The sequence below is a fragment of the Macrotis lagotis genome, chromosome 2 (assembly GCF_037893015.1).
Source record: "Macrotis lagotis isolate mMagLag1 chromosome 2, bilby.v1.9.chrom.fasta, whole genome shotgun sequence".
Taxonomy (NCBI): Eukaryota; Metazoa; Chordata; class Mammalia; order Peramelemorphia; family Peramelidae; genus Macrotis; species Macrotis lagotis.
The window spans coordinates 82,740,402-82,763,310 of record NC_133659.1 but is presented as its reverse complement, the minus strand read 5'-3'; the positions used below and the strand labels follow the sequence as shown (position 1 = coordinate 82,763,310).

General features: G+C 33.3%; 1 pseudogene; it reads right to left on the bottom strand.

Moving 5' to 3' along the window:
- LOC141511899 (DNA-directed RNA polymerase III subunit RPC6 pseudogene) overlaps positions 1 to 17,917 on the bottom strand; it is a 119,571-nt pseudogene extending 101,654 nt beyond the window's left edge.
- Between the last annotated feature and the right edge of the window lie 4,992 nt (positions 17,918 to 22,909).

Here is a 22,909-nt window from a genome sequence, read left to right as displayed (position 1 = left end):
ATCATCCTGACCTGGAAAGGCTGCCATAAAATCCCAGAGGTCATTCTGATATATAAGCGTCTCTGGAGTTCAAAATCATTAAACTCCTAGCTAGAAACTCCTAACTAGAAAAGACAAATTTCACTGTAACTAATAGCTTCAAATTCTACCATTTTGCCATTGAATATAAAGGAATCTTTTTCTTCAAGTGCTGATACATAGGGGATTCAAGCATAAGAATGAATGAAATTTTTTAAGAACAAAAAGACATAATGAGGTAGAGCAATCACTTGAAGATAAATGATAATTATAATTAAATATAAAATAATGAATTTTTAAAAAGAAAACATTAACATTTCTTTCAATCTGCTTGCAGTATTTTCTCCTTAATCTGGGAACTCTAAAATTTGACTATAATTTTGCTGGTACTTTTCGTTTTAGGATCTCTTTGAGGCTCAGTTTCAATTTCTCTTTTACCCTCTGGTTTTATAATATCAGAACAGTTTTCCTTGATAATTTCTTGAAAGATGTTATCCAATGTATTTCCCTTGTATAATATGCACTGTTTTTACAAAAATTGGGGGTCTAAAAAACTGAGAGCTTTTTATACAATGATTGTAGATTTCTTTACTTGCATTTCCCAATTTTTCACACTTGATTTTGGTTGTATTTCTTTTTTATTCATTCATTCATTCATTTATTTGTTTTTCATCCATTTGTACATGCATATTTCTAAGTTACAAAATTTCCTTCCACCCTCTCTTCCCATTCCCCTCACCTCAACAGGAAACAGTCAGGTTACCATTTTACATATATATATATATATATATATATATATATATATATGTAAACATATTTATAAATTAGTACTTTTTGGCATGAGGAATTAGGATTAAGGGAGATACATAACACAATATTTATAAAGTGTTCAGATACAGAAGGTTTGTTTTTCTCCCTGTGCATTTTGTTTTTCTTCCTGTAGTTGGGGATAAAATAGTATATAACCTGTCAAATACACTTTTCCTATCTCTTTGGACTGTGGAGAGGAGCTGCTTCCACCAAGAATGTTTACCTCATAATATTGATGTGTACATTGTTCTCTTGGTTCTTCTAGTCTGACCCTTTATGGTTTCTTATGCAATAATATTGTGTAGTATTCATGTACCATAACTTGCTTAGCCAATCCCCAAGTGATGGGCATATCCTCAATTTCCAATTCTTTGCCACTACTTAAAAGATCTGCTATGAATATTTTGGAACATGTAGGACTTTTTCCATTTTTTGTAATTTCTTCTCAATAAAGCCCTAGAATTGGAATTACTGGCTAAAAGAGTATGAACAATTTTATTGCTCTTTGGGCATAGTCCCATATTGCTCTCGAAAAAGGTTGGAACCATTCACAACTCCACCAGCAATGCATCAATGTCCCAATGCTACCACAACCTCTCAAGCATTGATCTTCTTCCCTTTATCTCATCTGGGCTAAACTAACAGGTGTGAGATGACATCTCATTATTGTTTTAATTTGCATTTGGAGAATTTTTTCATATGATTATATACAGCTTTAATTTCTTCATTTGAAAACTGTCTGTTCATATTATTTTAACATTTAGCAATTGGGAAAGACATGATCTTATAAATTTGATGCAATTATCTATATATTTTAGAAAATTAGAAATTTTAGAAATCAGAACACCTGGTTGTGAATATTATTTCCCATATTTCTGCTTTCCTTCTAATTTTGGCAGCACTGATTCACACTTGTCTTTGTGCTCATTATTTAACATTTCTTACCAGTATATTAGGTTGTGTTTTGCCACGTTCTGCCCAGAAATGGCTCAGAAAAGATTTTCGTACCATGCTGAATTCAAGTTAAAAGTGATCTAGTTTGCAAAGGTGAATGGAAATAAGGCTGCTGAACATAAGTTTGGTTCTCCTCCAACTGAGAAAACAATCTGAGTCTGGCCATGGGAAGAAGAAACCCTAACTGAAAACACCACACCAGAAGAAGGCCATGAGAGGTAAGTCAGCAAAATGGCCTGCTTTAGAGAGGAAATTGAAGCTATGGATTGATGAGCAAAGGGGAATAGAAATTCCTGTGTCCACAAAGATGGTTCAGCAGGAAGTAAGAAGAATTGCTGATGAAAAAAATGGTGACTGATTTCAAAGGAGGACACAATTGGTGCTTCAGGTTCATGAAATAGAATGGACTAAGCATGCATCCATGCACCAGACTTGCCCTTGGAACACTTATGGTCAACCACTGATCAGAGCACAGGCAGGAGAAAGAGCATCAAACAGATAAGCACGAGTTCATGGTTGGGAGCTTTGACAATGATGAGGATCTGTATGAATTTTATGATGAATAAAATGAGTTCAACAACTTTATGTAACGCATTTGTTCAAATTTTGAGTCCCCCAAATTCAGGTGCATTTTATAAATGGGAATATCTTCTATATGGGGAAATCTAGTACACAGTTGGGATATTTTTATCATGGCTTACAGGTATTACACAGAGCAATAAAACTGTTCATGTCCTGTGACTCAGAAATTCCAATTCTAGGTCTATAAGTCAGAAGAAATTTTTAAAATTTAGAAAATTCCTGCATGTTCCAAAAAATTTATAGCCGCTCATTTTGGAGTGGCAAAGAATTGGAAATTGAGAGGGTGCCTATCAATAGGGGAATGCCTCTAAACATAAGGTAAATCTACTTAAAATAAATACTTGTTATATGATTTTCAAATTATTTCAATGGATAATTAGGAAATATATTTTGCACTGTTTCATATGCATAATTGATATTATACTTTTTTCTGTCTCAAAGAGTTTTGGGAAGGAGGGAAAAAGTCTTCATCCACAGTCTTCTCAATCATTAAAATTCATATTTAGAGCAATAAAACTGTTCATACCATTCAATCCAACAAGTCCAATCCTATGTCTATATCCAGAAGAAATTATAAAAAAATGGGAAAAGTCTTACTTTTTTCTATAATATTCATAGGAGCTCTTTTTATAGTGGCAAAGAATTGGAATTTGAGAGAATGCCCATCAATCGGGGAATGGCCAACAAGTTATGGTATATGAATACGATGGAATATTATTGTTCTATAAGAAACTATAAATGACCAAACTCTAGAGAAGCATGGAATGAATTACAGGATCTGATGTTGAGTGAAGGGGGCAAAAGAAAGAGAACAATGCACATATTAACAATAACATTTTGAGATGATTAACCTAATGGAAACAGCTCCTCTCAGCAGTTTAGAAAGCGAGGACAAGCTTATTAGACAGGCTATGGGCAATGCTATCCCCATCCAGAGGAAGAAAAATAAAACAAAACAAAACAAAACAAAACAAAAATAAAAACAAACCCTTCAGAATCTGATGAACAATTATAAAAGTTATCTCTTATGGATCTCTTTCCCTTAATCCTAATTCCTCATACCAAAAAATGACTAATATGTTTATCCAAAATGCATATAGACAATGCTAACCTGACAGTTTGCCCTTGAGGGGAAGGGGAGGGGATGGGAAGGGAAGGTAAATGAAAATGTTGTAACTTAAAAATATACATATACTTATGATGAAATAAATATTTAAATATATTTTTAAAAAAGAATTCGTTTTTCTCTAGAATTATGAAGCCAGAGAACATATTCAATATAATGAGTTGTAGAAAGAAGAGAATTCTTGCTTCATTTAACCCAATATTTCAATGCCTTCCCCTTTTAAGATTGGTTGTACAGTTGAATCATTAGAGTACTTTCCCTCTGAAGACCAATGTTATTTAAATCACTTAGAATTTGGAAACATTAAAATGACAAAGATGTGGTAAGATACTCAGTTAGATGCCATCCAAATGTCATATTACACAAGGTATCAATGTACACATTACAATCCCAGTTCCTTTGTTCCCTGACCCTCCCACAAAATACTGAAATCTCAGCAGTTACCACAATAACTATCGAAACCTATACAGGTGTTGCTTATTAATCTGAATGGCAAACTTCTCAGATAAAACAACATATGCAAGAACAAATTATTATTCATACTCAATGAGCTATTTTTATGGAAGAACTTTAATACTAAATTGGGCTGTAGTATATTGGCATGGAAATTAATTCACAAACAGATAATAGGCTAATTCGCAGTTCCTTATTGTATAAAAGAAATTCTGAATAGAGAAAAGCAGTCTGGTAGCTGGATACTGTCCAGGATTTGGGTCCAGAAAGACTCAGGAATAATTCCTGCATTGGACTCTTTCTAGTTCAGTGACTGGGAAAGTTAACACTTTTAGGATATGTGCATTATATAGCATCTATATTAGATTAATCTTTTAGTGTATTTTTTCATTTAATAGTATTTTTTCAATAACATATCTAGTTTTCAACATTAGTTTTTGTAAGATTTTGAGTTCCAAATTTTTCTCCCTCCCATCCTTTCTTCTTCCGCGCCAAGAAACAAGAAATCTGAAATGTAATTATTTTAGTTACATTATATTATTTTGTAAAATAATGTAAAATAAAGTTAAACATATTTCTACATGAATCATGCTGTAAGAAAAAAATCAGTACAAAAGGAGAAAACCACAAGGAAGGGAAAAAAGGGAAAATTACTTTGATCTACATTCATCCTTCATTTTTTTTCCTCTCAATGTGGATAGCATTTTTCATCATGAGTCTTTTGGAATTGTCTTAGTTCATTGTATTGCTGAGAAAAGTTGAGTCTATTATAGTTGTTCATCACATAATGTTCCTGTTAGCATATACAATGTCCTCCTGCTTATGCTTACTCCACTCAGCTTCAATTAATGGAAGTCTTTTGAGGTTTTTCTGCTCCTCATTCCTCACAGCAAAAGATTGTTTCCATTGTTTTCATATACCACAACTTGATTACTTATTCCACAATTGATGAGCATTTCCTCAATTTCCAATTGTTTACCACCAGAAAAATAGGTGCTATAAATATTTTTGTACATGTGGGTTCCTGTCTTTTTTATTTTTAGTTTTTTTTTTTTTTTTTTTGGCAAGGCAATGGGGGTTAAGTGGCTTGCCCAAGGCCACACAGCTAGGTAATTATTAAGTGTCTGAGACCAGATTTGAACCCAGGTACCCCTGCCTCCAGGACTGGTGCTTTATCTACTGCGCCACCTAGCCGCCCCTGGTCCCTGTCTTTTCTTATGCTCTCTGAGATATATAGATTTAGTGGTTATACTGTCTTTGAGCATAGTTCCAAGCTGTTCTCCAAAATGGTTGGATCAATTCACAATTCCATCAACAATGCATTATGATGATCCCAATTTTCCCACATCTTCAAGGGTCCCAATTTTCCATATCTTCAATATTTATTATTTTTCTTTTCTGTCATTTTAGCCATTTTTGATAGATATAAGATGGTACCTGAGTTGTTTTAATTTATATTTCTTTAAATCAAAATGATTTAGAACATTTTTTTCATTTGATTATACAAAGCTTTAATTTCTTCCCTTGAAAATTGCCTCTTTATATCTTTTGAGCATTTATCAACTGGATAATGGATTGTATTAATATAAATTTGATTTAATTCTCTAAATTTTTGAAAAATGAGACCATTAACAGAAACACTGGCTATAAAAATTGTTTTCCATTTTTATGCTTTCTTTCTATTCTTGGTTGTATTTGATTTTTTGTGTACTTTTTTAATATAATGTAACTAAAATAATTCATTTTTGCATTTAATAATATTCTTTATCTATTTAATAAATTATTTCAGTCATTCTCCATCAATCTCATAGGAAAACTATGCTTTGCTCTGATAATTTGTGTATACTATCACCCTTCATGTTTAAATCATGTAACCATTTTCATTCTATTTTGGTATAAGGTGGGAATTGTTGGTCTCTACCTAGTGTTTGTCATAACCATTTTTCATTTTTTCTCAGCAGTTTTTGACAAATAATTTATTTTATTCCAGAAGTTGGAGTCTTTGGGTCTAAAAAACCGTAGATTATTATACGCTTTCTCTAAAGTGTCTCATGTACTTTGCCTATTTCATTGTTCCAATACTCTATTTCTTACTTTTGATGTTTAATGCTTTATAATATAATTTTCATCTGATATGGCTAGAAGACTTATTTTTGTATTTTCATTAATTTCTTTGATATTCTTGAACTTTTGCTTCTCCAGAAAAATTTTGGAGTGTTTTTTTTAGTTCTATAAAATAATTTTTTGGTAGTTTGATATAACATTAAATCAATAAGTTATTTTGGGTAGAATTGTCACTTCCTATATTATATTAGTCTGCCCAAGAGCATTTGACATTTTTTCAGTTGTTTAGATCTGACTTTGTGTGAAAAGCATTGTGGAATTTTACTCATATAGTTACTGGATTTGCCTTGACAGGTAGATACCAAATATTTTCTATAGGCCAACTAGATGATACAGTGGATAGAGCACTGGCCCTGAAGTCAGGACAACCTGAGTTCAAATCTGAGCTCAGACATTTTCTAGCTATGTAAGCCTGGGCAAGTCACTTAACTCCAACTGTTTCATATCTAAGGCCAATTGTCCTGACCTGGCCACTGGATCCAGGGGTCTGGAGGAAAAACTCAGACTGGTGACTTGGCACTCAAATCCAATTCACTTGCTTTTCAGGACATCACCTCTCTACACATAGATCATGATCATCATTTTCTACAGTTATTTTTTTTAGGCTTTTTTTGCAAGGCAAATGGGATTAAGTGGCTTTCCCAAGGCCACACAGCTATGTAATTAATTATTAAGTGTCTGAGACTGGATTTGAACCCAGGAACTCCTGACTCCAAAGCCAGTGCTTTATCCACTATGCCACCTAGCCACCCTTCTACAGTTATTTTAATGAGATTTTTCTTTCTATGTCTTGAGCTGGGGTATTAATATATAGAAATGCTGATGATTTATATGTGTTTATTTTATATTCTGCAGTTTTGCTAGAATTGTTAATTGTTTCAAGTAGTTTTTTTTTTACTTTTTTTCTTTAGGATTCTTTAATCTGACCAACATATCCTCTTCAAAAAGTGATGGTTTTGTTTCTTCATCTCTTATTCTTATTCCTTCTATTTTTCTTTTCTTTTCTTATTGTTAAAGCTAACATTTCTAATGCAATATGGAAAAATTGTGGTGATAATAGACATCCTTTTCCCATCCCTAGTCTTATTGAGAAAACTTCTACCTTATCCCCATTGCAAAAAAAAAAATCTTTCTGATGATTTTAGATAGATATTGGTTATCATTTTAGGGAAATATTCATTTATTACTCTGTTTTCTTATAATTTTTAATAGGAATGTATATTGAATTTCATCAAATGCTTTTTCTATATGCGGTGAGATAATCATATGATTTCTGTTCATTTTTTATCAATATGGCCAGTTCTGCTGATAGTTTTCTTAATGTTGAACAAGCTTGGTAAAAATTAATAATAATAATTAATAAATATTCCTGGGGAAATGCTACCTGTTCATAGTGTATTATTCTGTTGATGAATTGCTGCAACCTCTTTGCTGATTTTTTATTTAAAAATTTGCATCAATATTCATTGGAGAAATTGGTCTATAATTTTCTTTCTGTTTTGGGTCATTCTGGTTTAAATATCAGCACTATATTTGTGTCATAAACAAAATTTGGTAGGACCCCTTTCTTTGCCTATTTTTCCAAATCACTTGCTTATGTTTCTAAGCATATCATTAGAACATGGATTAAGAATCAGATGGTTTCTAAAGGACTGTGTCTTGTGTAGCACTCTCATTTAACCCATAAGTAGAAATCAGGAGTTATTAAGTACATTTCTCAAGAAATTAAATGCACATCCTCTAATTACAAATCTTCTTCTCATTGTATATATTTTGTTTGCTAGTTTTTTATTTTATTTTTTCTACATGACCCAACTTTATTTGATTCACACAACAACTTATAAGATACATTCTACTAATATCCCCATTATATAGTTAAAGACACCAAGGCAAGAAAGTTATGTACCTAGAGTAATGTTATGAAGTGTCTGACAATAGATTTGAGCTCAGGGCTTCCTGAATCTGAGTCTAGTACTCCATCTATAGCACCATCTAACTGTCTAATTACACACACATGCATAGCTAAAGACATGATTTCCTAAATTTAATCTTCCTTTATATCTTGGTTGGAAAATTAAGATTTTTGTTTGGGTTTTTCGTTTGTATTTTTAGTTTTTGCAAGGCAATGGGGTTAAGTGGCTTGCCCAGGGCAACACAGCTAGGTAATTATTAAGTGTCTGAGGCAGGATTTGAACTCAGGTACTCCTGACTCCAGGGCCGGTGTTCTATCCACTGTACCACCTAGCCACCCCGAAAATTAAGATTTTTTTAAATATGTCTTTTAGGAAAATAGTAATATATGTTCTTAGTACACTAGGGAAAATGAACAGCTTAATTTAAATTTGAAAACAAGTGTCAGACAAAGAACATCTTTGATACTATTCTAGAAGGACAAACATCAGCCCTTGAACTCCATATGTGGTCTTCATTATGGCATTTTGGCACCATCCCAGATTCTATTTCCATCCAACTCCACTTCAAAAATTTATGATGGTTTGGAAAGCACAGAAGGGCTACAGAAGCCTCTTGAGCTCTACTGATTAGCATATTCATTAAGCCTAATCAATAATTGATGAACCATTTGTGGGAAACATATGGATTAAATTACATTTTGGCTCAAACCATTCAGAAAGGGGTCGTAAGGATTTTGCCCTATTGTCTGTTGTGTAAACATGATGTCAAAATTTTGGGTAATGATAATTTACATGGAAAACCCTGTATTTTGTAGGAATTATAATCAAGAAAATATTTAAGAATAAAGATCAGGAATACTAAGACAGATGGAAAGACATAAAATGACCCAAACTGAAGAAAGCACAAAAGGAAGATCAGTAAACACATAAATTAAAACTGCATTTTCAGAAGGCAGGAAGGTTCAAAGAGATTGTCATCAAAAGAACCTGGTGTATTTTGAAGAACTTGCGAAGTCTACCTTATAAAGGTTCAGAAATCCTATGGAATCAGAAAAAAACATCTTATGATGGACAATAATAATGTCCTGTGGAGGTTTTTTAGAGAACACAGGTGACTCCAAATTGGTTTTCAGTGGCTAAAACTGACTCCAAGATGGTTATCTGGTTAGAACCCAGAAGGACACCTTCTTGACATAAAGAACCACTTTTCTCCATCTTCTCACCAGTCTTCATCTAGCTTTCAAATCCTTTTTCCTCTCTGTTGTTTATTCTTCCTAAGTATATCAATCACACAAAGAAGTAATGGTGACGTTTTTCCTCCTTTTTTAATTGATATTTTATTTTCTTTTTTTCCAATTACATGTTATGAAAGTTTTTCAACATTTATCCATTTGCATATTCATGTTTATATTATACCCTCCCTCCCCTCAGTGGTGAGTAGTTTGGTACAAGTTGCACATGTACATTTGTGTTTAACATGTTTACATATTAGTCAATGTGTGGCTGAGGAATTAGGACTATGGTAAAAGAAAGAAAGCCATGGGATAGGAAGGAAAAAACCTAAGAGAAGCTTTTGTTTTGTTTTAAGTGCACATAGGATCCATTCAGATTCTGTGCTTTGTTTTTTGGGGGGGCTGGGGAGTTGGTTGTTTTGTTTTGTTTTTTCTCCTCTAGATTTGAATAGCATTGTCCATAACAGGTTTTCTAGGGTTGGCTTAAATATCTGAACTGCTCAGAGGAGATACATCCATCATAGTTGATCAACTGACAATGCTGTTGTTGATGTGTACAATGTTCTATTGGTTCTTCTCCCATTGCTCAGCATCAGTTTGTGTAATTTTAGCCAGGCTTCTCTAAAATCCATCCATTCATGATTTCTTATAAAACAATTGAACTTGATAACATTCAATTTCTGTGACTAGTTCGACCAATTCCCCAATTGATGGACATCCCCTCAATTTCCAATTCTTTTCTACAAAAAAAAGAGCCATTATAAATGTTTTTAAATATGAAGACTTTTGCCATTTGTTATGAGTTATTTTTGTATGTAGGCCTAGTTGTGGTATTTCTGGGTCAGAGATTATGATAAGTTTATTGCTCTTTGGACATAGTTCCATATTGCTCTCCAGAATGGTTGAGTTAGTTCACAACTTCAACAACAGAGCATAAATGCCCCAATCTTCCCACAACCTCTCCAACATTGATCATTTTTCCTTTTTTGTTATCTTAGTTAATCTGATAGGTTTGAGGTGATACCTCATCGTTGTTTTAATTTGCATTTTTCCAATTATTAATGATTTGAAGTATTTTATCATATTATATATAGAACTTTCATTTCTTCATTTGAAAACTGCCTGTTCATATTCTTGGACTATTTTTGATAGAGACTTTTAACAGAAGAATATAGCACAGGGAGACATGTGTTTCCATTTAGTCTGAGTGCAATGTTCCTAAAAGTAATTTTTTTTCAAAGAGAAGGAAGAATTAAAGATAATGAAGCATTTTTTTAGGTTTTGGAAGGCAAATGGGGTTAAGTGGCTTGCCCAAGGCCACACAGCTAGGTAATTATTAAGTGTCTGAGACCAGATTTGAACCTAGGTACTCCTAACTCCAGGGCTGCTGTTTTTTCCACTGTGCTGACTAGCTGCCCCAATGAAGCTTTTTTTTTACCGAAGAAAGTGATAAAAGAATTCACATACATACCTATCAGCCCAAGAACTCATAAACAATGCTTCTGGTAAGCAAATTTCTGATTAGAGGAAAGAAAATTTTTGTCTACTAGAAAATATTATGACTGCACACACGCACACACACACACAAACATACAAACACACATATAGTCACAAAGACATGCATGTGAGAGTTCATGGATAGTATCATTTGGGGGAGGTAGGGTTTGTTTTATAGATGATCCAAAATATGTGATACAGTTTGTATGTCCCCAGGTTCAATAAATCAGCAACCTATCCTTTTAATTAGATTTATAAAATAAAAAAATTCATGAATACTAAATAAAGTCATCTATATGGCATCCTCCTCCCAAATGGAGGTTCAATTAAAAAGTATCTTGGCACTGAAGAAACAAAGTGGCTCAAATTTATTTCAGTGAGTGATCTGGTCTAAGCAAAAGGAATTATTGGTCTAAGTAAAAGCAATGTTGCTTATGATACAAACAGTCAACTGAAAAGAAGAAAATTAATATCCATGAATGAATATAGCATTCTAGTGTTATAGTTATAGAATTAATAAAAAAAATCCATTGGGGGTGAATGTGAGAACAAAGACAAGCAATGTTGAAAGATAAGTCAAGACCAAAATGTAATTAGAATAGCCTAAGATCATAGCTTTAGAATAGAAGACTTCAGAAATTAACTAGTTCAACTATTCTTGTTGTAAAAGCACATCAATGCTTTTTTCTTTTCTTTGTGGTCACTTCCAAATACCATCTCATAATCCAATGATTTTTTTCTTTCATAAGGAAAAAATAACAATGCAAAATCAACTGATAATGCTGACACATCTGAAAATATATGCAAAATTCCATACCCTTACATCCCCTATATAACATCAAACAGAAAAGAAAAAAAAATTAATTTCCTGATCTCTTCCCTAGGATCAGATTTAGGCATTACAATGCTGCAAGTAAAGTTTTGTTCAACAGGTCCTTCTATTTATATTATTGCAACCCTTTTCATAATTTTGATCACTTTGCTTTGCATTCTATTTCTATTTTAACTCTGAATTCCATATTTTTCTTACAACACAACAATATGCCATTACCTTCATATCAAGTAATTTCTTTAGCTTTTAAGAAAATTTGAGTAATAGATAAGACACCATGATTGTGGCACAATAGAAACAGTGATTGATTAACAATCAGAGGTCCTGATTTCAAATTCTGAAATAACAATACGTATTTCCTTAGGTAAGCAACATCGCCAAACTGGGTCTGAGCTTTATTATATTCAAAATCATGAGGTTGCACTAGATAACCATAAGGTTTATCTTCAAACTTTCAATCTTTTGATTTCAGTTTTTCCTGCTCTAAATATTCTGCAAAATATCTGATCTTTCTCTCTTTGATGTTTTTATGATATATACTCAACAATTGTATATTTAATCAAAATTTAGTGACTTTCTCACATATTCCAAATTTTTTTCTCCAAAACTGATAGACCAAATGGAGATCCCTAAGGGAAACAAAAACTTGCTGCTCTATTTAGAATACTGGCATTGCCATGCTTCTATAGTTTTTGTCCGTCTTAAAAGCATTCAATTTGGGCTTCTACAAGTTCTATATTTCCCTTGATTTCTTGATCTTTCTCACTGAAAAAGGGTTACATATCAAAAGTCTTTTTATTTAAATGAAGAAGTATGAAGTAGAAGATTGGGTATCAAGAGCTACAAGTAGCAGGGAGGCCTGTCAACTCAAAAGGAAGTAGAATAATTATTTCTAGTCTCTTCTTTAATATCCCCCCATCTTCAAGGAAGACTTTTTTTTTTTTTTTTTTTTTTTTTTTTTTTTTTTTTTAGCAAGGCAAATAGGGTTAAGCGGCTTGCCCAAGGCCACACAGCTAGGTAATTATTAAGTGTCTTGAGACCAGATTTGAACCCAGGTGCTCCTGACTCCAGGGCCAGTGCTTTATCCACTACACCACCTAGCCACCCCTGAAGACTTTCATTCTTAACAGGAAAGGAACCATGAGATTGGAGTCAGAGGCAACCGCTCTGTTCTCCTTAAAGAGAGGAGTCGTGGAGGGAAGCATTTCTATCTGTTCCCTTAAGTCTTATTAAATTTTGGATTCTTATTGTTTTGTAATTTGGGGGGTAAGAGCAAACTCTCATGTTCAACAAATATCAACACCACAAATAACATAGAGAATAGCAAAGAATGCTTATTTATCCAGGATAGCAAAACATAAATCAGAGAACATGTGTATAAGATAACATATACTAGAAAATACATAGTACAATTGATCTCCCATTGGGAGCAAGGTAATTCAATGAAACGACTGTCCTAGATCTCTCTTGAAACTGGAAGTCAGAAAGTTTCTCTAAGGTACCACTTCTTACTTCTCAGACTGACCAATATGACCAGAAAGGATAATGATCAATGTTGGAAGGGTTGTGGGGAATCTGGGACATTATTACATTGTTGGTGGAGCTGTGAACTCATCCAACCTTTCTGGAGAGAAATTTGGAATATGCCCAAAGGGCAGCAAAAAGGTGTATACCCTTTGATCCAGAAATACCACTACTGGGTCTATACCCTTAAGAGATGATGAAAAAGGGTAAAAACATCACTTATACAAAAATATTCATAGTAGCCCTGTTTGTGGAGGCAAAGAATTGGAAATCAAATAAGTGTCCTTCAATTGGGGAATGGTTTAGCAAACTGTGGTATATGTATATCATGGAATACTATTGTTCTATTAGAAACCAGGAGGGATTGGAATTCAGGGAAGCCTTGAAGGGATTTGCATGAGAGTAAGCAGAAACAGAAAAACACTGTACACCCTAACAGCAACATGGAGGTGATGATCAATCTTGATGGACTGTCTCATTCCATCAGTGCAACAATCAGGGGCAATTTGGGGCTGTCTGAAATGGAGAATATCATCTGTATCCAGAAAAAGAACTGTGGAGTTTAAAGAAAGACAAAGGACTATTACCTTTAGTTTAGGGGGAAAAAAACTGATATCTTATTGTCTGATCTTGTTATCTCTTATACTTTATGTTTCTTCCTTAAAGATATGCTTTCTCTCTCATCACATTCAATTTGGATCAATGTATACCATGGGAACAATGTAAAGACTGGCAAATTGCCTTCTGTTGGGGGGGGAAGAAAGATTGGGGGAAAATTGTAAAACACAAAATAAATAAAATCTTTCAATAAAACCAAAACTTTAATTCAGGAGCGCCCAAAATAAATCACAGTTTAAAACATTTCAAAGAAAACTGGTGCCCCAAGGGTTCCAGTAAGGACTGACTCTGAAGAGTCTCAAAGGGGCATTCAAAGAGGACTCACATTTGTAGATGAAGGCTGGAGTTCTTTTGTTTCTCATCAAGTATTCCTTGCATCTCTTGAGAAACAGGGACTGTAGCTCCAACAATAAGAAGAGTCCCATACCAATGGGTCTTGGAACCAAGGTTACATAAAAAGAACTATAAATATACACTTAACTGGATTTGTGATAAGTTTTAAGCTTTAATTATTTTCCAGTGTTTTTCTTTGTATGTCTAAATTGAAATGCATTATGCTTAATGTTTTTTGGACATTTAAACAGAGTATTGAAATATATTTTAAAATATAATCTGAAAGATGAAATACTTTACATATTCAAAGCTATCTAAATGCCAAAATTTACATATAATATGTGTGCATGCCATTTATACATATATGCTTTGCATACATGTGTATATGGGGACATGTATGTGTATATTAGCATACATGCACGTGCTGATTAGGATAGGGATATAAGCATGTGTATGTATGTCACTGTGCATGCATACACATATATCTGTGCAGGTATGTGCCTATTCACATGCATGTCTATCCATATGAATGTGCACATATACCCATAAATTTTTCATAGGCATTCACCAATATGGGAAAAAGATTTAGTCTTAATCTTCCCATCATTTAGGGCATTGTTGTGATGAAAAATCTACTGAGGAACAATTCAAGTTTTAAGGTGATAATGAATTGAAACTCTTTAGAGGTAAGATAATAATAAAAATAAATAGTACTTTTTTTATACAGCAAGTGAAGATTTATCAGTTAAATTATGGATATTATCAGGTTTTCTCATAACAGCCCAGGGAGGTAAGTGCTTTTATTATTCCCATTTTATAGATTAGTTAGACAAAAGTTAGGTAATTTCCTCAAGGTTGCAAAGCTACTAAGTGACTGGGTCATTTTAAACTCAGGCATTTCTGGGTCTGATTTCAACTTTATTCCCTGTTCCACTTAGCTCCCTTCTGTAAAGTTTCAATATATTTCAGTTTCAGGAAAACAAATCATTTCTTAATGGGAAAAAAAAAACAATGACCTTGAAATTATGAAAGGTATTATCTCTACCTGAATCCACTATGGATTTCTTGAATTTATATAGATCAGTCCTTACCTGTCTCAAATTTTAATCTAAATCGAGAATAAAACTAGCTATTACTCACCCTTATAATAAGAATATGGCAAGAATTAATGACAATATAACTAGAAATATGTAAGAATATACTGTATAAATGAAGAACTGGATAGAAATCAGAAAGGCAAATTGGAATTCCTCACAGACTCAAAACCTGGCAAAGGCATTAAGCAAGCATACAAAGAATCAGCACAAGTTCTCAGGGATAAAAATCAGAAAAATAAACTACAAATAACAAGAGCAAAAAATTGCATTAAAACAATCTTTCAAACATTGTCGGTCCAAGACCAAAAACAGAGAAAATGTATTGCCTAATATATGGGCAGACTAAGGAATAACAGGCAATTACCCCAAAGCTAGAGTCTTTAATATATATTTTTCTTTACTTCTGAATCTCTGAAGAAGGTCAGAAGGTCAGAACCTGTTAGATAATCTCTGCATGTGCCATCTGACATAGAAGGATAAAAAAGTTGAATGTGACTAGGGGAAGAAATAAAGCAATACTGGTTCAAAAGCTAAGTTCCTGCCATAAGAAACTGATCTGATACATAGCCTAAGATATATATTATATCGACATCCTAAAATAGAGAAGCTGTTGCAGATTACGTGTTTTGTGTGTGTGTGTATGTCTGTGTGTCTGTTTGTGTCTGTATGTGAGAGTGTGTTGTGAGAGCTGCACACTTGCCTTCTTCAAAATTAATCCCATCTCAATCTAAATTTCCACAGTGGTATTATTTTATCAGGGATTTAACTTCAAAAAAATACTGTGATGTTCAGCTCCAATCTTAATGTATTTAAGTAATACTGACACACTCAGAAATTCAGGTTTTCACTGCAGCTAGGTGACACAATGGTTAGAGCACTGGACCTGGAGTCAGAAGGACATAAGTTCAAATCCAAACTCAGACACTTAATACTTATTTATCTGTGTGACCTTGGACAAGTCACTTTACTCCATTGCATTGTTAAACAAATATTTTGAAAAAGAAATTCAGTTTCTAGATTATAACAGATTTCCAACTAATTTATTTTTTTAAATTTCTGTTGTTATTTATGAAATCCACTTACAAGAGTTTTTTTAACCATGTGATCACTTTTCACCTATCAATCAATAAATAAATTATTGAAATGGCAATGGTAGTAGGCAGTCACAGAGAACTCCAAGTTTATATGATATAAAGAATGCCAAGAATAAAACAGCATACTTAAGGAAAGTATATTTTACTTAATTTAGAGAGTAAATATGTAAAATCCAGTGGTATTCAGAATTTGACTTAAAAAAAATGAGAGCTAGGTGGCATAGTAAATAGAGCACTGGCCCTGGAGTCAGGAGGACCTGAGTTCAAATCCAGAATCAGACACTAAATAATTACCTAGTTGTGTGATCTTGGGCAACTCACCTAACCCCATTGCCTTGTTAAAAAATATGAGAGAGTCTTAATAAGAAGATTCTGCTGACATAGATGTAACAAATACCAAAGATGGAGAAAAAGGGAGGGGGAATATCAGAGGGCAATATATCGGCAGAGAGAGAGAGAGAGACAGATCAGCTATAAGCTTAGATTAAGAATAAAAAAATGCACACACACACACATACACATGTGAGATACCTATCTGATGAAAGATTGTACAGAGTGGTAATGACTGAAAAAATGCTTCAAATCATTATTGATTAGAGAAATGCAAATTAAAACAACTATGAGATACCACCTCCTCTTGGCACTCCAGAGAGCTAGGACAATTGTATTTGACTGGTTATGGACTATATTATCCCCATCCAGAGGAAGAAAAATAAAAGAAACCCCACCAAAAAACCTGCTGAGGGATGTGGGAAGGAAAAGTGGAGGGAAAATTTGTAAATTAAAAATATACATATGCATATGGATGAATGTTGACAAACTTTTGTAACATGTATTTGGAAAATCAAATATCAATAAAAAAATATCAATTGTACCTTCTTTGGCAGTAATGATTATTTTTACTTTGCTGTTACATATAAGTGTGTTCAAAATTGTTTCAATATTTTACAAATATATTCCCATAGTTCATGAGATGAAGTCAATGAACTGTTTATTTCATGTGGCTCTGCTTTCTCTAGCTGATTCTGCCTTGCTTTGTAAGAATTTAAAACACTGTTGGTTTAGCACATCTATAAATTCAGGTTCAAAATCTTGTTCACTATACCAGGATCCACCAGATACTGATGTATCAGACTGCAAATTGCACAGCTTATCAACCTTCTTTGGGGCTGTCACAGATTTAATAGCTTTGACAACTTTTTTACTTTCCAAATTCTTTTGTATTTTGTTGATTTCTATCAATGGCAAGTTACTTTTATAATGATTATCTTTGCTCCAGATACCTTTGTTTCCAGCATCTTCTATGATTTGGTATAATAGCCTTCTCTTGGTTATCTAATTCCTTCATTTGACCAGTATTTTGTGATTCTTTTATTCTATACAAAAGGCCTGTATTGCTCCTTAAGAGACTCAACTGTCCCATAGATATCTGTTGATGGTCATTACCCTCTGATGAGCTTCTATGTGAGGCATCTCATTCTGAAAAACTTGTTCTATGATCCCATGAGGAAATTATGGCATAATTCTGTAATTCTGTTTTCTATTTTGATTGGGTCTGCATCTGGCATCTGTGTCTTCACTTTCACCTCAGCTATGAGGAGGCCATGGTAGGTAGAACTGAGCCTGAGACACAGCAACCAAGAACCTCTCAAGACCCAATAGCTCTCTTCTAAAAGACATTGAGGGGGTGGCGAGGTGGCATAGTGGATATAGCACCACCCCCTCAGACACTTAATAATTACCTAACTGTGTGGCCTTGGGCAAGCCACTTAACCCCATTTGCCTTGCAAAAACCTAAAAAAAAATAAAAAATAAAAATAAAAGACATCGAGGACCTTCCTAGTCTGCAAATTGTGTCTAACTCATAATTTTCTCTCTTTACTAATTTTTGCTCTTATTAGGTGATTTCAACATGTATATTGACACCTTAAATTGCTTAATTTGTTTCTCTTGATTTACTCCTTTGTCTTTCCATAACTTCACACAGAGATTGTGCATAATGTTTATATGCCCATTACACAAAAGATTTTCATTTCAAGTACATGATCTCTGAATCCCCTTTCTCTGGTTATAATCTGTTTTCATTCTATATATTCCTCTTCCTAGCAACACTCATCCTAATTAAGCTAATTAGGCTTCAATGATCACATATTTTTCTGGCCATCATTACTAACCAAACCATACCCTCCTCTCTTTCCCATCTTAACATCTTGTTGAACCAGTTCAAATCAATGCCACCTTCTTGAAGTCTATCAAAGATCTTGGCCTGATAAGCCTGTCTTGACAAATTTCATCCAAAGTTAGGTGATCTTGATTGAGAACCTCACTGTGGCAAGACATTACTTTTATGTATCTCTATTTGGTTCATTTTGCTACTCACAAAACTGATTTCACAAACATTTTCAATATTCAAAAAACCTTTCATGGTTCCCTTTTCTTCCACTCACTCAATTGAGAAATGTGTCTCCTATTGCAGGAAAAATTAAGACCATTTGCTTATAGTTTATCCTTATCCCCTCTCATTTCATATAACTCAAATACCTTACCTCATGATCTCTTCCTTACTCCATTCCACATAAATAAATATGTCTACATGTACAAAAAATTCTACTCTATTATTTCCTCTCCATGAATTTGCCTCTTTTGGAGACCGGGAATAGGAAATGGCTGAAGGCAGCAGAGAGATCAGCTGGAAAGGCCAAAGTGTAGACTTGAAGGATCAGACACTTCTAGACTTGTTCTAAGTCACCAGCCCTTGGGCTCACAGAGACCCCAGCCCCAGCCCTGACCTGGAGAGGGGAGGTAGGGAATGGGCGGGATGGGGCTGGGGGTGGGATGGGGTGGGAGTGGGGGGTGGTATAGAATGAGAGGGAAAGGGGACAGAAGTGGGGAGCTGCAATTCTCAGATGCTACCTTGGGTTATATAGGAATAAAGATAGGGCCTCTGTGGTTTCAGCTTTGCAGGTGTACCTGGGTCTGGAAGGTGAAGAGGTGCTCTATGCAAATAGCTCTCTATTAGCCAAGAAATAAATACTCTGAATCTTTAAAAAAAAAAAAAAAGAATTTGCCTCTTTTTTCATCTACATCTTGCTGATCATCACAATTACAAAGAAATTACACAATAAAAATTAGTTCCAAGTAGAAGTATATTTGAAACAACTTGATGAAATCTTGATCTGATAATTAAAATTTTAGTCTGTGCATGAACTGCCTTGGAAATTGACAAATGCTGTAAATGAGTTTGAATTACTATTTTTTTAGTTTTGTCTAGAGATGAGAAAATGATAGGGGGAATGCTAATGATATGAAATGAATTTTAAAATATGCTATATATGTATGTATATAGATATAGATATATAGAGAGATATCAACCAATAAAGATTTTTAAAATCTGTTTTGTTTTGTTTTCTTGTATTTTGTTTTTCTTCCTCTGCAGGGGGATAGCGTTGTCTACAGCTGGTCTCATAGGGTTGTTCTAGCTCTCTGAACTGCTGAGAGCAGCTGCATCCATCAGGGTTGATCATCTCACAATGCTGTTAATGTGTACATTTTTCTCTTGGATCTGCTCCCTTTGATCAGCAAAACATCCTGTAATTCAGTCCAGACTTCTCTAAAGTTCAACCATTTATGGTTTCTAAGAGAACAATAGTATTCCATAATATTCATGTACCATAACTTGTTTAACCTTTCTCCAGTTGATGGGCATCCCCTCAATTTCTAATTCTTTGCCACTACAAAAAAGAGCTGCTGTGAATATTTTGGAACCTGTGGGACTTTTCCTATTTTTTTATGATTTCTTTTGGTTAGGGCCTAGAATTGGAATTGCTGGGTCAGTAGGTAGGATTGGTTTTATTGCTTTTGGGGCATAGTTCCATATTGCTCTCCATAATGGTTGTATCACTTCACAACTCCACCAACAATGCACTAATGTCCCAATCCTCCCATAACCTCACAAGCATTATCATTTTCCCTTTTTCTCATCTTAGCCAATATAAGACTGTGAAGTTACATCTCAGAGATATTTTAATTTGCATTTTTCTAATCAATAATGATTTGGAACATTTTATATGATTATATAATATAATAAATATTACACATTATATATATTATTATATATTAATCTAAAATTATATAATGAGAATGTGGGTAAGGAGTTCACTTGTCGTTGGCATTCTTTTAGTATTCCTTTTCTTGAATTTCAGAAAAAGATACTGTAGGACTGAATCTCAGTAAGAGTTGGGATAAAAAAGCATGTGCATGTAAGACCTCTAGCCAGTGATTTCTGGGAAATCTATTTCCTTTATATCACTAAGAAATGAACCACCCATGAAAAACAGTTCAAATACCTTTCTATCAATAAGATACTGAATTTAAAAGTACAGAATGTTGGAAGTTAGGTTCATACCTTGAAGAGGAATAGGAAGTTCTAGGTAGAAAATTCTGGAAATTTTTCCTAGACAGATACAAATTAGGGGGACAGAAGTGTTTATATCCCCAAAAATAATCCTCAATGTTTGAATGCCATAACTGTTTTGATAAGAATGGAATTATCTTGTGATCCTTACTATAAAATAGGATCAGTTTAATGACTAAAACCAACAAGAGTGGCAGAATTTTTACTAGTCATTAGAACACTTTAAATAAAGTATTATCTTTCTAAAAACACAACTTTATTACTTGACAAAATTGCTCAAAGGTCAAAATATGCAAATAGATGTATCAAAAATATGTTACAAAATTTTAAACTAAAATTAACATGATGAATGTAAAGTTCCAAACCAAACTTGATTAAAAGCATTCCATATACCATTTAAATCATACATATTTCTGTTAAGAGTTATTTCTATAACAACATGATAGCTATTAAGATAAATTGCAGATAATCCAATTTGTTTTCTTACTATATTTCTCTTGAGTGAATATTTCCATAATTTAGATCAAAATCTTGTGTTGTGTGACTCTTCTGTCACATTTATATGATATCTATATTTGTTAAAGCGGAATTATTAGCACGTAAAGTGACATTTGACCAATTTATGGTGAGATGTTGATGAGCAAAAGATTCAGGGTAATAAAATGTGGTGAAAGAACACCAGAGCAAAAAATAGAAGCTAACATAGTAAAATTTGAAATTGAATAAATATTCACAAATGCTTAGTAAAAAGTAATAAAATTAAATTATAAATTATAGATAAAAAAGACATCCCTGGTATTTAAAAATTGTTTTTGCAAAGGAATAGAGTGAGTGACATGTGTAGGGGACATGTTTACCATGTCCCAGGAGAATAAGAAATTATATTGGTAAAGGGGCTATAAGGTCACAACTAATTTTCAATTCCATACAATAGATAACAGCAAAGTCTTAGATTCTTGGGCAAAGGAATGACCTTATGAACTACTTTGCATTTTTTCTTTTCTTGTTGAAATCAGAATGCTAGGAATTATATTCTTTCATTCTCAAAAATGATTGCAGGTGTGTAAAATAAGAAGTTTTTCTCATAATTGGAATATTGAAAAGAATTTTTCATCAACAGTCCTTCTTTGAAGCACAGCAATACCTTGATTATATCATTGGAGTGAAAAGGCTAGCAGATCCTATTATATGAATTTCATCTTAGGGCTAATCTAGTAAAGCAAAGGAAAAAAAAAACCCAACTCTATTCATAGCCATTTCATTAATTCTAGATAAAAAGAAGGGAAGGAGGGAAGAAAAGAGGAAGTTACTCCTTGTTCCCTCCCTCCTTCCCTTCTTTCTTGGTTCCTTTCTTTTGTTCTTTTTTGCTTTCTTTCTTTCGTTCTGCTTCATTTTTTCCCAGAGCATTCATAAAAATTATCTAGAATTGTGGAGGATATATATTTATGTATGAATATAAAAATATATAAATATATAATAATCAATCCACAGATTTATTTAAAAAACTCACTTTTTGAAAATAAAAATAAAGCTTTTTATATGACCAACTACATAACAACTCCAAAAAGAATCTGAAGTATAAATTATGGCCAAGACTATAAATTTGGATCAAGTACCATTATCAGGAATGTTCAGGGTAAGTATCTGATCATCACAAAACCATATACACTGACTACTATAAGCAGGGTGATAGAAAATTCCATATTAATCAATTTGGTTCTTGTCGATCATTCTACCATTGCAGTACAGAAACTGCCATATGATTAGGACTATCAATTTAAAGGTTAATGCTGACAGAGCAGAAATATGACAAGAAGATTTAATAATCTGTGGCAAAATTAAATATATTCCAAATTTGGCACGTATATACTTTAAAGCATTATAATTCACTGTTTCAAAATTTTAAGTATTATTAATTGTGCAATAAAGCAAAGTTTCATTTTTGTCAATAAACTTCCATTTTATTAGGCAGGAGAGAGAACAACCAAATTAGACTCGAAGGAGGTATTATCTTTAAAGGTCACCTTTATTAAATAGCACAAATTAATATGATTAAACTATTCATGCTTAATATCACCATTTTGATTAAACTCCATCCTGGGATGAATGGATTATAAAAAACATATTTATGAGGATTCTTTTTTGAAGGAAAAAGTAGAAATCCTAAATTGGTAATGAGTAGGCCAATCTAACCATCTTTTTGGTCCATCATGATCATGGACAAAGAGAAATATAATCTCAATATTTCATTTTAGTGGTGGAAAATTTCAGCTTGCCAGATATTTTTC